Genomic DNA, 16,273 nt, shown 5'->3' with positions numbered 1-16,273 from the left:
GTGTGTGATCGAGGCAGCTTCAATCGAGTGTACAGGTTCTGTAATGCGGAGCCTGATAGTGTGATCGAGGCAGCTTCAATCTAGAGTTCAGGATCCGGTATGCGTTACCTGAGTGTGTAATCGAGGCAGCTTCTGTCAAGTGTTTAGGATTTGGATTACGCTTCCGGAGAGTGTAATTGAGGCAGCTTCATTCGAGTGCTCACTGTGCGGAAGACGTTGCCTGAGTGTTTGATCGAGGCAGCTTCAATTGAGAGGACAGGAATGAGGTGCCTGAGTGTGTGATCAAGGCAGTTACAATCGTGTGTTCGGTGTCTGGAATCCGGTGCCTGAGACTGTGATCGAGGCAGCTTCAATCGTGTGTTCAGTGTCTGGAATCCGGTCCCTGAGAGTGTGATTGAGGCTGCTTCAATCGAGTGTTCGGGGTCTGGAATGGGGTGCCTGAGTGTGTATTCGAGGCAGCTTCAATCGAGTGTTCAGGGTCTGGATTGCGCTGCCTGAGAGTGTGATGGATGCAGTTTCAATCGATAGGACAGGAATGAGGTGCCTGAATTTGTGATCGAGGCAGCTTCAATCGAGTGTTCAGGTTCAGGAATGCGTTGCCTGAGAGTGTGATCGAGACATCTTCAATCGAGTGTTCAGGTTCGGAAATGCGTTGCCTCAGATTGTGATCGAGGCAGCTTCAATCGAGAGGACAGGAATGAGGTGCCTGAGTGTGTGATCGAGGCAGCCTTAATCTAGTGCTCAGGATCACGAATGCGGTGCCTTGAGAGAGTGATAGAGGCAGCTTCAATCGAATGTTCAGGGTCTGGAATGCGGTGCCTGAGAGTGTGATTGAGGCAGCTTCAATCAAGTGTTCAGGGTCTGGAATGCGGTCACTGAGTGTGTGATCGAGGCATCTTCAATCGAATGTTCATGGTCTGAAATTCGGTGCCTGATAGTGTGATCGAGGCAGCTTCAATCGAGTGTTCAGAATCCAAAATGCGGTGCCTGAGAGTGTGATCGAGGCAGCTTCAATCTAGTGTTCAGGATCCGGTATGTGGTGCCTGAGAGTGTGATCGAGGCAGCTTCAATCGAATGTTCAGGGTCTGGAATGCGGTGCCTGAGAGTGTGATCAAGGAAGCTTCAATCTAGTGTTCAGAATCCAAAATGCGGTGCCTGAGAGTGTGATCGAGGCAGTTTCAATCAAAAGTTCAGGGTCTGAAATGCAGTGCCTGAGAGTGTGATCGAGGCAGTTTCAATCGAGAGGACAGGAATGAGGTGCCTGATTGTGTGATCAAGCCAGCTTCAATTGAGAGGACAGGAATGAGGTGCCTGAGAGTGTGATCGAGGCAGCTTCAATTGAGAGGACAGGAATGATGTGACTAAGAGTGTGATTGAGGCAGCTTAAATCGAGTGTTCAGAGTCGGAAACTTGGTGCCTGAGTGTGTGATCGAGGCAGTTTCAATCGAGAGTACAGGAATGAGGTGCCTGAGTGTGTGATCGAGCCAGCTTCAATCTAGTTTTCAGGATCCCGAATGCAGTACCTGAGAGTGTGAACGAGGCAGTTTCAATCAAATGTTCAGGGTCTGAAATGCGGTGCCTGAGTGTGTGATCGAGGCAGCTTCAATCGAGTGTTCAGGTTCTGGAATGCGTTGCCTGAGAGTGTGATCAAGGCATCTTCAATCGATTGTTCAGGTTCTGAAATGTGGTGCCTCAGATTGTGATCGAGGCAGCTTCAATCAAGAGGAAAGGAATGAGGTGCCTGAGTGTGTGATCGAGGCAGCCTCAATCTAGTGCTCAGGATACCGAATGCGGTGCCTGAGGGAGTGATCGAGGCAGCTTCAATCGAATGTTCAGGGTTTGGAATGCGGTGCCTGAGAGTATGATCAAGGAAGCTTCAATGTAGTGTTCAGAATCCAAAATGCGGTGCCTGAGAGTGTGATCGAGGCAGTTTCAATCAAGTGTTCAGGGTCTGAAATGCGGTGCCTGAGTGTGTGATCGAGGCAACTTCAATCTTGTGTACAGGATCCCCTAAGCGGTGCCTGAGAGTGTGATCGAGGCTGCTTCAATCGAGTGTTCAGGGTCTGGAATGCGGTGCCTGAGAGTGTGATCGAGGCAGATTCAATTCAGTATTCAGGGTCGTGAATGCGGTACCTGAGTGTGTGATCGAGGCGGCCTCAATCTAGTGCTCAGGATCTCTAATGCGGTGCCTGAGAGTGTGATCGAGGCAGCTTCAATCTAATCTTCAGGGTCTGGAAATAAGTGCCTGAGAGTGTGATCGAGGGAGCTTCAAACGGTTATTCAGCGTCTGGAATGCGGGGCCTGAGATTTTGATCGAGGCAGCTTCAATATAGTGTTCAGGATCCCGAATGCGGTGCCTGAGAGCGTGATCAAGGCAGCTTCAAACATGTGTTCAGGATCGGGCATGCGCTGCCTGAGAGTGTAATCGAGGCAGCTGCAATCGATGTTGAGGGTTCTGGAATGCTGTGCCTGAGTGTGAGATCGAGGCAGCTTCAATCGAGTGTTCAGGGTCTGAAATGCAGTGCCTGAGAGTGTGATAGAGGCAGCTTCAGTCAAGTGTTTAGGATTTGGATTACGCTGCCTGACAGTGTAATTGAGGCAGCTTCAATCGAGTGCTCAATGTGTGGAACTGGGTGCCTGAGAGTGTGATCGAGGCAGCTTCAATCGTGTGTTCAGTGTCTGGAATCCGGTCCCTGAGAGTGTGATTGAGGCTGCTTCAATCGAGTGTTCGGGGTCTGGAATGGGGTGCCTGAGTGTGTATTCGAGGCAGCTTCAATCGAGTGTTCAGGGTCTGGATTGCGCTGCCTGAGAGTGTGATGGATGCAGTTTCAATCGATAGGACAGGAATGAGGTGCCTGAATTTGTGATCGAGGCAGCTTCAATCGAGTGTTCAGGTTCAGGAATGCGTTGCCTGAGAGTGTGATCGAGACATCTTCAATCGAGTGTTCAGGTTCGGAAATGCGTTGCCTCAGATTGTGATCGAGGCAGCTTCAATCGAGAGGACAGGAATGAGGTGCCTGAGTGTGTGATCGAGGCAGCCTTAATCTAGTGCTCAGGATCACGAATGCGGTGCCTTGAGAGAGTGATAGAGGCAGCTTCAATCGAATGTTCAGGGTCTGGAATGCGGTGCCTGAGAGTGTGATTGAGGCAGCTTCAATCAAGTGTTCAGGGTCTGGAATGCGGTGACTGAGTGTGTGATCGAGGCATCTTCAATCGAATGTTCATGGTCTGAAATTCGGTGCCTGATAGTGTGATCGAGGCAGCTTCAATCGAGTGTTCAGAATCCAAAATGCGGTGCCTGAGAGTGTGATCGAGGCAGCTTCAATCTAGTGTTCAGGATCCGGTATGTGGTGCCTGAGAGTGTGATCGAGGCAGCTTCAATCGAATGTTCAGGGTCTGGAATGCGGTGCCTGAGAGTGTGATCAAGGAAGCTTCAATCTAGTGTTCAGAATCCAAAATGCGGTGCCTGAGAGTGTGATCGAGGCAGTTTCAATCAAAAGTTCAGGGTCTGAAATGCGGTGCCTGAGTGTGTGATCGAGGCAGCTTCAATTGAGAGGACAGGAATGATGTGACTAAGAGTGTGATTGAGGCAGCTTAAATCGAGTGTTCAGAGTCGGAAACTTGGTGCCTGAGTGTGTGATCGAGGCAGTTTCAATCGAGAGTACAGGAATGAGGTGCCTGAGTGTGTGATCGAGCCAGCTTCAATCTAGTTTTCAGGATCCCGAATGCAGTACCTGAGAGTGTGAACGAGGCAGCTTCAACCAAATGTTCAGGGTCTGAAATGCGGTGCCTGAGTGTGTGATCGAGGCAGCTTCAATCGAGTGTTCAGGTTCTGGAATGCGTTGCCTGAAAGTGTGATCAAGGCATCTTCAATCGATTGTTCAGGTTCTGAAATGTGGTGCCTCAGATTGTGATCGAGGCAGCTTCAATCAAGAGGAAAGGAATGAGGTGCCTGAGTGTGTGATCGAGGCAGCCTCAATCTAGTGCTCAGGATACCGAATGCGGTGCCTGAGGGAGTGATCGAGGCAGCTTCAATCGAATGTTCAGGGTTTGGAATGCGGTGCCTGAGAGTATGATCAAGGAAGCTTCAATGTAGTGTTCAGAATCCAAAATGCGGTGCCTGAGAGTGTGATCGAGGCAGTTTCAATCAAGTGTTCAGGGTCTGAAATGCGGTGCCTGAGTGTGTGATCGAGGCAACTTCAATCTTGTGTACAGGATCCCCTAAGCGGTGCCTGAGTGTGTGATCGAGGCTGCTTCAATCGAGTGTTCAGGGTCTGGAATGCGGTGCCTGAGAGTGTGATCGAGGCAGATTCAATTCAGTATTCAGGGTCGTGAATGCGGTACCTGAGTGTGTGATCGAGGCGGCCTCAATCTAGTGCTCAGGATCTCAAATGCGGTGCCTGAGAGTGTGATCGAGGCAGCTTCAATCTAATCTTCAGGGTCTGGAAATAAGTGCCTGAGAGTGTGATCGAGGGAGCTTCAAACGGTTATTCAGCGTCTGGAATGCGGGGCCTGAGATTTTGATCGAGGCAGCTTCAATATAGTGTTCAGGATCCCGAATGCGGTGCCTGAGAGCGTGATCAAGGCAGCTTCAAACATGTGTTCAGGATCGGGCATGCGCTGCCTGAGAGTGTAATCGAGGCAGCTGCAATCGATGTTGAGGGTTCTGGAATGCTGTGCCTGAGTGTGTGATCGAGGCAACTTCAATCTTGTGTACAGGATCCCCTAAGCGGTGCCTGAGTGTGTGATCGAGGCTGCTTCAATCGAGTGTTCAGGGTCTGGAATGCGGTGCCTGAGAGTGTGATCGAGGCAGATTCAATTCAGTATTCAGGGTCGTGAATGCGGTACCTGAGTGTGTGATCGAGGCGGCCTCAATCTAGTGCTCAGGATCTCAAATGCGGTGCCTGAGAGTGTGATCGAGGCAGCTTCAATCTAATCTTCAGGGTCTGGAAATAAGTGCCTGAGAGTGTGATCGAGGGAGCTTCAAACGGTTATTCAGCGTCTGGAATGCGGGGCCTGAGATTTTGATCGAGGCAGCTTCAATATAGTGTTCAGGATCCCGAATGCGGTGCCTGAGAGCGTGATCAAGGCAGCTTCAAACATGTGTTCAGGATCGGGCATGCGCTGCCTGAGAGTGTAATCGAGGCAGCTGCAATCGATGTTGAGGGTTCTGGAATGCTGTGCCTGAGTGTGAGATCGAGGCAGCTTCAATCGAGTGTTCAGGGTCTGAAATGCAGTGCCTGAGAGTGTGATAGAGGCAGCTTCAGTCAAGTGTTTAGGATTTGGATTACGCTGCCTGACAGTGTAATTGAGGCAGCTTCAATCGAGTGCTCAATGTGTGGAACTGGGTGCCTGAGAGTGTGATCGAGGCAGCTTCAATCGTGTGTTCAGTGTCTGGAATCCGGTCCCTGAGAGTGTGATTGAGGCTGCTTCAATCGAGTGTTCGGGGTCTGGAATGGGGTGCCTGAGTGTGTATTCGAGGCAGCTTCAATCGAGTGTTCAGGGTCTGGATTGCGCTGCCTGAGAGTGTGATGGATGCAGTTTCAATCGATAGGACAGGAATGAGGTGCCTGAATTTGTGATCGAGGCAGCTTCAATCGAGTGTTCAGGTTCAGGAATGCGTTGCCTGAGAGTGTGATCGAGACATCTTCAATCGAGTGTTCAGGTTCGGAAATGCGTTGCCTCAGATTGTGATCGAGGCAGCTTCAATCGAGAGGACAGGAATGAGGTGCCTGAGTGTGTGATCGAGGCAGCCTTAATCTAGTGCTCAGGATCACGAATGCGGTGCCTTGAGAGAGTGATAGAGGCAGCTTCAATCGAATGTTCAGGGTCTGGAATGCGGTGCCTGAGAGTGTGATTGAGGCAGCTTCAATCAAGTGTTCAGGGTCTGGAATGCGGTGACTGAGTGTGTGATCGAGGCATCTTCAATCGAATGTTCATGGTCTGAAATTCGGTGCCTGATAGTGTGATCGAGGCAGCTTCAATCGAGTGTTCAGAATCCAAAATGCGGTGCCTGAGAGTGTGATCGAGGCAGCTTCAATCTAGTGTTCAGGATCCGGTATGTGGTGCCTGAGAGTGTGATCGAGGCAGCTTCAATCGAATGTTCAGGGTCTGGAATGCGGTGCCTGAGAGTGTGATCAAGGAAGCTTCAATCTAGTGTTCAGAATCCAAAATGCGGTGCCTGAGAGTGTGATCGAGGCAGTTTCAATCAAAAGTTCAGGGTCTGAAATGCGGTGCCTGAGTGTGTGATCGAGGCAGCTTCAATTGAGAGGACAGGAATGATGTGACTAAGAGTGTGATTGAGGCAGCTTAAATCGAGTGTTCAGAGTCGGAAACTTGGTGCCTGAGTGTGTGATCGAGGCAGTTTCAATCGAGAGTACAGGAATGAGGTGCCTGAGTGTGTGATCGAGCCAGCTTCAATCTAGTTTTCAGGATCCCGAATGCAGTACCTGAGAGTGTGAACGAGGCAGCTTCAATCAAATGTTCAGGGTCTGAAATGCGGTGCCTGAGTGTGTGATCGAGGCAGCTTCAATCGAGTGTTCAGGTTCTGGAATGCGTTGCCTGAGAGTGTGATCAAGGCATCTTCAATCGATTGTTCAGGTTCTGAAATGTGGTGCCTCAGATTGTGATCGAGGCAGTTTCAATCAAGAGGAAAGGAATGAGGTGCCTGAGTGTGTGATCGAGGCAGCTTCAATCGAATGTTCAGGGTTTGGAATGCGTTGCCTGAGAGTATGATCAAGGAAGCTTCAATGTAGTGTTCAGAATCCAAAATGCGGTGCCTGAGAGTGTGATCGAGGCAGTTTCAATCAAGTGTTCAGGGTCTGAAATGCGGTGCCTGAGTGTGTGATCGAGGCAACTTCAATCTTGTGTACAGGATCCCCTAAGCGGTGCCTGAGAGTGTGATCGAGGCAGATTCAATTCAGTATTCAGGGTCGTGAATGCGGTACCTGAGTGTGTGATCGAGGCGGCCTCAATCTAGTGCTCAGGATCTCAAATGCGGTGCCTGAGAGTGTGATCGAGGCAGCTTCAATCTAATCTTCAGGGTCTGGAAATAAGTGCCTGAGAGTGTGATCGAGGGAGCTTCAAACGGTTATTCAGCGTCTGGAATGCGGGGCCTGAGATTTTGATCGAGGCAGCTTCAATATAGTGTTCAGGATCCCGAATGCGGTGCCTGAGAGCGTGATCAAGGCAGCTTCAAACATGTGTTCAGGATCGGGCATGCGCTGCCTGAGAGTGTAATCGAGGCAGCTGTAATCGATGTTGAGGGTTCTGGAATGCTGTGCCTGAGTGTGAGATCGAGGCAGCTTCAATCGAGTGTTCAGGGTCTGAAATGCAGTGCCTGAGAGTGTGATAGAGGCAGCTTCAGTCAAGTGTTTAGGATTTGGATTACGCTGCCTGACAGTGTAATTGAGGCAGCTTCAATCAAATGTTCAGGGTGTGGAATGCGGTGCCTGAGAGTGTGATCTAGGCAGCTTCAATCGAGTGTTGAGGGTCTGGAATGCGGTGGTTGAGTGTGTGATCGAGGCAACTTCAGTCGAGTGTTCAGGGTGTGGATGGCGGTGCCTGAGAGTGTGATCGAGGCAGCTTCAATCAAGTGTGTAGGATCTGGATTACGCTGCTGCTGAGAGTGTAATTGAGGCAGCTTAAATTGAGTGCTCAATGTGTGGAAAGCGGTGCTTACGAGTGTGATCGAGGAAGCTTCAATTGAGATGACAAGAATGAGGTGCCTGAGTGTGTGATCGAGGCAGCTTCAATTGAGAGGACAGGGATGAGGTGCCTGAGTGTGTGATCGAGGCAGCTTCAATCGTGTGTTCAGTGTCTGGAATCCAGTGCCTGAGACGGTGATTGAGGCAGCTTCAATCGAGTGTTTGGGGTCTGAATGGGGTGCCTGAGTGTGTGATCGAGGCAGCTTCAATCAAGTGTGTAGGATCTGGATTACGATGCTGCTGAGTGCTCAATGTGTGGAATTCGGTGCCTGAGAGTGTGATCGAGGCAGCTTCAATTGAGAGGACAGGAAAGAGGTGCCTGAGTGTGTGATCGAGGCAGCTTCAATCGAGTGTTCAGGGTCTGGAAAGCGGTGCCTGAGAGTGTGATCGAGGCAGCTTCAATCGAGTGTTCAGGGTCTGGAAAGCGGTGCCTGAGAGTGTGATCGAGGCAGCTTCAATCGAGTGATCAAGGACTCGAATGCAGTGCATGAGAGTGTGATCGAGGCAGCTTCAATCGAGTGTTCAGGGTCTGGATTGCGCTGCCTGAGAGTTTGATGGAGGCAGTTTCAATCGATAGGACAGGAATGAGGTGCCTGAGTGTGTGATCGAGGCAGCTTCAATCGAGTGTTCAGGTTCTGGAATGAGGTGCCTGAGAGAGTGATAGAGGCAGCTTCAATCGAAGGTTCAGGGTCTGGAATGCGGTGCCTGAGAGTGTGATCAAGGCAGCTTCAATCAAGTGTTCAGGGTCTGCAATGCGGCGCCTGAGTGTGTGATCGAGGCAGCTTCAATCGAATGTTCATAGTCTGAAATTTGGTGCCTGATAGTGTGATCGAGGCAGCTTCAATCGAGTGTTCAGAATCCAAAATGCGGTGCCTGAGTGTGTGATCGAGGCAGCTTCAATCTAGTGTTCAGTATCCGGTATTTGTTGCCTGAGTGTGTGATCGAGGCAGCTTCAATTGAGATGACAGGAATGAGGTGCCTGAGAGTGCGATCGAGGCAGCTTCAAATGATTGTTCAGTTTCGGAAACTTGGTGCCTGAGATTGTGATCGAGGCAGCTTCAATCGTGTGTTCAGTGTCTGGAATCCGGTGGCTGAGACTGTGATTGAGGCAGCTTCAATCGAGTGTTCAGGGTCTGGATTGGGCTGCCTGAGAGTGTGATCGAGGCAGTTTCAATCGAGAGGACAGGAATGAGGTGCCTGAGTGTGTGATCGAACCAGCTTCAATCTAGTTTTCAGGATCCCGAATGCGGTGTCTTAAAGTGTGAACGAGGCAGCTTCAATCAAATGTTCAGGGTCTGAAATGCGGTGCCTGAGAGTGTGATCAAGGAAGCTGCAATGTAGTGTTCAGAATCCAAAATGCGGTGCCTGAGAGTGTGATCGAGGCAGTTTCAATCAAAAGTTCAGGGTCTGAAATGCGGTGCCTGAGTGTGTAATCGAAGCAGCTTCAATTGAGAGGACAGGAATGAAGTGCCTGAGAGTGTGATCGAGGCAGCTTCCATCGAGTGTTAAGTGTCTGGATTGGGCTGCCTGAGAGTGTGATCGAGGCAGTTTCAATCGAGAGGACAGGAATGCGGTGCCTGAGTGTGTGATCGAGCCAGCTTCAATCTAGTTTTCAGGATCCCGAATGCGGTGTCTTAGAGTGTGAACGAGGCAGCTTCAATCAAATGTTCAGGGTCTGAAATGCGGTGCCTGAGAGTGTGATCAAGGAAGCTGCAATGTAGTGTTCAGAATCCAAAATGCGGTGCCTGAGAGTGTGATCGAGGCAGTTTCAATCAAAAGTTCAGGGTCTGAAATGCGGTGCCTGAGTGTGTGATCGAAGCAGCTTCAATTGAGAGGACAGGAATGAAGTGCCTGAGAGTGTGATCGAGGCAGCTTCCATAGAGTATTCAGAGTCTGAAACTTGGTGCCTGAGAGGGAGATCGAGGGAGCTTCAATCGAGTGATCAAGGACTCGAATGCGGTGCCTGAGAGTGTGATCGAGGCAGTTTCAATCGAGTGAATAGGAATGAGGTGCATGAGAGTGGGATTGAGGAAGCTTCAATTGAGTGTTCAGAGTATGGAATGCGGTGCCTGATAGTGTGATCGAGGCAGCTTCAATCGAGTGTTCAGAATCCAAAATGCGGTGCCTGAGTGTGTGATCGAGGCAGCTTCAATCTAGTGTTCAGTATCCGGTATTTGTTGCCTGAGTGTGTGATCGAGGCAGCTTCAACTGAGATGACAGGAATGAGGTGCCCGAGAGTGTGATCGAGGCAGCTTCAATCGAGTGTTCAGGTTCTGGAATGCGTTGCCTGAGAGTGTGATCGAGGCAGCTTCAATCAAGTGGACAGGAATGAGGTGCCTGAGTGTGTGATCGAGGCAGCTTCAATCGAGTGTTCAGGGTCTGGAAAGCGGTGCCTGAGAGTGTGATCAAGGAAGCTTCAATGTAGTGTTCAGAATCCAAAATGCGGTGCCTGAGAGTGTGATCGAGGCAGTTTCAATCAAAAGTTCAGGGTCTGAAATGCGGTGCCTGAGTGTGTGATCGAGGCAGCTTCAATTGAGAGGACAGGAATGAAGTGCCTGAGAGTGTGATCGAGGCAGCTTCCAACGAGTGTTCAGAATCGGAAACTTGGTGCTTGAGAGGGAGATCGAGGGAGCTTCAATCGAGTGATCAAGGACTCGAATGCAGTGCCTGAGAGTGTGATCGAGGCAGTTTCACTCGAGTGAATAGGAATGCGGTGCCTGAGAGTGTGAACGAGGCAGCTTCAATCAAATGTTCAGGGTCTGGAAAGCGTTGCCCGAGAGTGTGATCGAGGCAGCTTCAATAGAATGCTCAGGGTCTGGAAATTAGTGCCTGAGATTGTGATCGAGGCAGCTTCAATCGTGTGTTCAGTGTCTGGAATCCGGTGGATGAGACTGTGATTGAGGCAGCTTCAATCGAGTGTTCAGGGTCTGGAATGGGGTGCCTGAGTGTGTGATGGAGGCAGCTTCAATCGAGTGTTCAGGGTGTGGATTGCGCAGCCTGAGAGTGTGATCGAGGCAGCTTCAATCGTGTGTTCAGTGTCTGGAATCCGGTGGATGAGACTGTGATTGAGGCAGCTTCAATCGAGTGTTCAGGGTCTAGAATGGGGTGCCTGAGTGTGTGATGGAGGCAGCTTCAATCGAGTGTTCAGGGTGTGGATTGCGCTGCCTGAGAGTGTGATTGAGGCAGTTTCAATCGAGAGGACAGGAATGAGGTGCCTGAGAGTGTGATCGAGCCAGCTTCAATCTAGTTTTCAGGATCCCGAATGCGGTGCCTGAGAGTGTGAACGAGGCAGCTTCAATCAAATGTTCAGGGTCTGAAATGCGGTGCCTGAGTGTGTGATCGAGGCAGCTTCAATCGAGTGTTCTGGTTCTGGAATGCGTTGCCTGAGAGTGTGATCGAGGCAGCTTCAATCAAGTGGACAGGAAAGAGGTGCGTAAGTGTGTGATCGAGGCAGCTTCAATCGAGTGTTCAGGGTCTGGAAAGCGGTGCCTGAGAGTGTGATCAAGGAAGCTTCAATGTAGTGCTCAGAATCCAAAATGCGGTGCTTGAGAGTGTGATCGAGGCAGTTTCAATCAAAAATTTGGGTCTGAAATGCGGTGCCTGAGTGTGTGATCGAGGCAGCTTCAATCTAGTTTTCAGGATCCCGAATGCGGTGCCTGAGAGTGTGAACGAGGCAGCTTCAATCAAATGTTCAGGGTCTGAAATGCGGTGCCTGAGTGTGTGATCGAGGCAGCTTCAATCGAGTGTTCAGGTTCTGGAATGCGTTGCCTGAGAGTGTGATCGAGGCAGCTTCAATCAAGTGGACAGGAATGAGGTGCCTGAGTGTGTGATCGAGGCAGCTTCAATCGAGTGTTCAGGGTCTGGAAAGCGGTGCCTGAGAGTGTGATCAAGGAAGCTTCAATGTAGTGTTCAGAATCCAAAATGCGGTGCCTGAGAGTGTGATCGAGGCAGTTTCAATCAAAAGTTCAGGGTCTGAAATGCGGTGCCTGAGTGTGTGATCGAGGCAGCTTCAATTGAGAGGACAGGAATGAAGTGCCTGAGAGTGTGATCGAGGCAGCTTCCAACGAGTGTTCAGAGTCGGAAACTTGGTGCCTGAGAGGGAGATCGAGGGAGCTTCAATCGAGTGATCAAGGACTCGAATGCGGTGCCTGAGAGTGTGATCGAGGCAGTTTCAATCGAGTGAATAGGAATGAGGTGCCTGAGAGTGGGATTGAGGAAGCTTCAATTGAGTGTTCAGAGTATGGAATGCGGTGCCTGAGAGTGTGATTGAGGCAGCTTCAATCAAATGTTCAGGGTCTGGAAAGTGTTGCCCGAGAGTGTGATCGAGGCAGCTTCAATAGAGTGCTCAGGGTCTGGAAATTAGTGCCTGAGATTGTGATCGAGGCAGCTTCAATCAAATGTCAGGGTCTGGAATGCGATGCCTGAGAGTGTGATCAAGGAAGCTTCAATCTAGAGTTCAGAATCCAAAATGGGGTGCCTGAGAGTGTGATCGAGGCAGTTTCAATCAAAAGTTCAGGGTCTGAAATGCAGTGCCTGAGTGTGTGATCGAGGCAGCTTCAATGGAGAGGACAGGAATGAGGTGCCGGAGAGTGTGATCGAGGCAGCTTCAATCGCATGTTCAGAATCGGAAACTTGGTGCCTGAGAGGGTGATCGAGGCAGCTTCAATCGTGTGTTCAGTGTCTGGAATCCGGTGGCTGAGACTGTGATTGAGGCAGCTTCAATCAAGTGTTCAGGGTCTGGAATGGGGTGCCTGAGTGTGTGATGGAGGCAGCTTCAATCGAGTGTTCAGGGTGTGGATTGCGCTGCCTGAGAGTGTGATTGAGGCAGTTTCAATCGAGAGGACAGGAATGAGGTGCCTGAGAGTGTGATCGAGCCAGCTTCAATCTAGTTTTCAGGATCCCGAATGCGGTGCCTGAGAGTGTGAACGAGGCAGCTTCAATCAAATGTTCAGGGTCTGAAATGCGGTGCCTGAGTGTGTGATCGAGGCAGCTTCAATCGAGTGTTCTGGTTCTGGAATGCGTTGCCTGAGAGTGTGATCGAGGCAGCTTCAATCAAGTGGACAGGAAAGAGGTGCGTAAGTGTGTGATCGAGGCAGCTTCAATCGAGTGTTCAGGGTCTGGAAAGCGGTGCCTGAGAGTGTGATCAAGGAAGCTTCAATGTAGTGTTCAGAATCCAAAATGCGGTGCCTGAGAGTGTGATCGAGGCAGTTTCAATCAAAAGTTCATGGTCTGAAATGCGGTGCCTGAGTGTGTGATCGAGGCAGCTTCAATTGAGAGGACAGGAATGAAGTGCCTGAGAGTGTGATCGAGGCAGCTTCCATCGAGTGTTCAGAGTCGGAAACTTGGTGCTTGAGAGGGAGATCGAGGGAGCTTCAATCGAGTGATCAAGGACTCGAATGCAGTGCCTGAGAGTGTGATCGAGGCAGTTTCACTCGAGTGAATAGGAATGCGGTGCCTGAGAGTGTGAACGAGGCAGCTTCAATCAAATGTTCAGGGTCTGGAAAGCGTTGCCCGAGAGTGTGATCGAGGCAGCTTCAATAGAGTGCTCAGGGTCTGGAAATTAGTGCCTGAGATTGTGATCGAGGCAGCTTCAATCGTGTGTTCAGTGTCTGGAATCCGGTGGATGAGACTGTGATTGAGGCAGCTTCAATCGAGTGTTCAGGGTCTGGAATGGGGTGCCTGAGTGTGTGATGGAGGCAGCTTCAATCGAGTGTTCAGGGTGTGGATTGCGCTGCCTGAGAGTGTGATTGAGGCAGTTTCAATCGAGAGGACAGGAATGAGGTGCCTGAGAGTGTGATCGAGCCAGCTTCAATCTAGTTTTCAGGATCCCGAATGCGGTGCCTGAGAGTGTGAACGAGGCAGCTTCAATCAAATGTTCAGGGTCTGAAATGCGGTGCCTGAGTGTGTGATCGAGGCAGCTTCAATCGAGTGTTCTGGTTCTGGAATGCGTTGCCTGAAAGTGTGATCGAGGCAGCTTCAATCAAGTGGACAGGAAAGAGGTGCGTAAGTGTGTGATCGAGGCAGCTTCAATCGAGTGTTCAGGGTCTGGAAAGCGGTGCCTGAGAGTGTGATCAAGGAAGCTTCAATGTAGTGCTCAGAATCCAAAATGCGGTGCTTGAGAGTGTGATCGAGGCAGTTTCAATCAAAAATTTGGGTCTGAAATGCGGTGCCTGAGTGTGTGATCGAGCCAGCTTCAATCTAGTTTTCAGGATCCCGAATGCGGTGCCTGAGAGTGTGAACGAGGCAGCTTCAATCAAATGTTCAGGGTCTGAAATGCGGTGCCTGAGTGTGTGATCGAGGCAGCTTCAATCGAGTGTTCTGGTTCTGGAATGCGTTGCCTGAGAGTGTGATCGAGGCAGCTTCAATCAAGTGGACAGGAAAGAGGTGCGTAAGTGTGTGATCGAGGCAGCTTCAATCGAGTTGTTCAGGGTCTGGAAAGCGGTGCCTGAGAGTGTGATCAAGGAAGCTTCAATGTAGCGCTCAGAATCCAAAATGCGGTGCTTGAGAGTGTGATCGAGGCAGTTTCAATCAAAAATTTGGGTCTGAAATGCGGTGCCTGAGTGTGTGATCGAGGCAGCTTCAATCTAGTTTTCAGGATCCCGAATGCGGTGCCTGAGAGTGTGAACGAGGCAGCTTCAATCAAATGTTCAGGGTCTGAAATGCGGTGCCTGAGTGTGTGATCGAGGCAGCTTCAATCGAGTGTTCAGGTTCTGGAATGCGTTGCCTGAGAGTGTGATCGAGGCAGCTTCAATCAAGTGGACAGGAATGAGGTGCCTGAGTGTGTGATCGAGGCAGCTTCAATCGAGTGTTCAGGGTCTGGAAAGCGGTGCCTGAGAGTGTGATCGAGGCAGCTTCAATCAAATGTTCAGGGTCTGAAATGCGGTGCCTGAGAGTGTGATCAAGGAAGCTGCAATGTAGTGTTCAGAATCCAAAATGCGGTGCCTGAGAGTGTGATCGAGGCAGTTTCAATCAAAAGTTCAGGGTCTGAAATGCGGTGCCTGAGTGTGTAATCGAAGCAGCTTCAATTGAGAGGACAGGAATGAAGTGCCTGAGAGTGTGATCGAGGCAGCTTCCATCGAGTGTTAAGTGTCTGGATTGGGCTGCCTGAGAGTGTGATCGAGGCAGTTTCAATCGAGAGGACAGGAATGCGGTGCCTGAGTGTGTGATCGAGCCAGCTTCAATCTAGTTTTCAGGATCCCGAATGCGGTGTCTTAGAGTGTGAACGAGGCAGCTTCAATCAAATGTTCAGGGTCTGAAATGCGGTGCCTGAGAGTGTGATCAAGGAAGCTGCAATGTAGTGTTCAGAATCCAAAATGCGGTGCCTGAGAGTGTGATCGAGGCAGTTTCAATCAAAAGTTCAGGGTCTGAAATGCGGTGCCTGAGTGTGTGATCGAAGCAGCTTCAATTGAGAGGACAGGAATGAAGTGCCTGAGAGTGTGATCGAGGCAGCTTCCATAGAGTATTCAGAGTCTGAAACTTGGTGCCTGAGAGGGAGATCGAGGGAGCTTCAATCGAGTGATCAAGGACTCGAATGCGGTGCCTGAGAGTGTGATCGAGGCAGTTTCAATCGAGTGAATAGGAATGAGGTGCATGAGAGTGGGATTGAGGAAGCTTCAATTGAGTGTTCAGAGTATGGAATGCGGTGCCTGATAGTGTGATCGAGGCAGCTTCAATCGAGTGTTCAGAATCCAAAATGCGGTGCCTGAGTGTGTGATCGAGGCAGCTTCAATCTAGTGTTCAGTATCCGGTATTTGTTGCCTGAGTGTGTGATCGAGGCAGCTTCAACTGAGATGACAGGAATGAGGTGCCCGAGAGTGTGATCGAGGCAGCTTCAATCGAGTGTTCAGGTTCTGGAATGCGTTGCCTGAGAGTGTGATCGAGGCAGCTTCAATCAAGTGGACAGGAATGAGGTGCCTGAGTGTGTGATCGAGGCAGCTTCAATCGAGTGTTCAGGGTCTGGAAAGCGGTGCCTGAGAGTGTGATCAAGGAAGCTTCAATGTAGTGTTCAGAATCCAAAATGCGGTGCCTGAGAGTGTGATCGAGGCAGTTTCAATCAAAAGTTCAGGGTCTGAAATGCGGTGCCTGAGTGTGTGATCGAGGCAGCTTCAATTGAGAGGACAGGAATGAAGTGCCTGAGAGTGTGATCGAGGCAGCTTCCATCGAGTGTTCAGAGTCGGAAACTTGGTGCTTGAGAGGGAGATCGAGGGAGCTTCAATCGAGTGATCAAGGACTCGAATGCAGTGCCTGAGAGTGTGATCGAGGCAGTTTCACTCGAGTGAATAGGAATACGGTGCCTGAGAGTGTGAACGAGGCAGCTTCAATCAAATGTTCAGGGTCTGGAAAGCGTTGCCCGAGAGTGTGATCGAGGCAGCTTCAATAGAATGCTCAGGGTCTGGAAATTAGTGCCTGAGATTGTGATGGAGGCAGCTTCAATCGTGTGTTCAGTGTCTGGAATCCGGTGGATGAGACTGTGATCGAGGCAGCTTCAATCTAGTTTTCAGGATCCCGAATGCGGTGCCTGAGAGTGTGAACGAGGCAGCTTCAATCAAATGTTCAGGGTCTGAAAT

Source organism: Carcharodon carcharias, chromosome 7 (assembly GCF_017639515.1).
Source record: "Carcharodon carcharias isolate sCarCar2 chromosome 7, sCarCar2.pri, whole genome shotgun sequence".
In the NCBI taxonomy this organism is placed as follows: Eukaryota; Metazoa; Chordata; class Chondrichthyes; order Lamniformes; family Lamnidae; genus Carcharodon; species Carcharodon carcharias.
The sequence above is the reverse complement of the archived record's forward strand: the minus strand, read 5'-3'. Positions refer to the sequence as shown.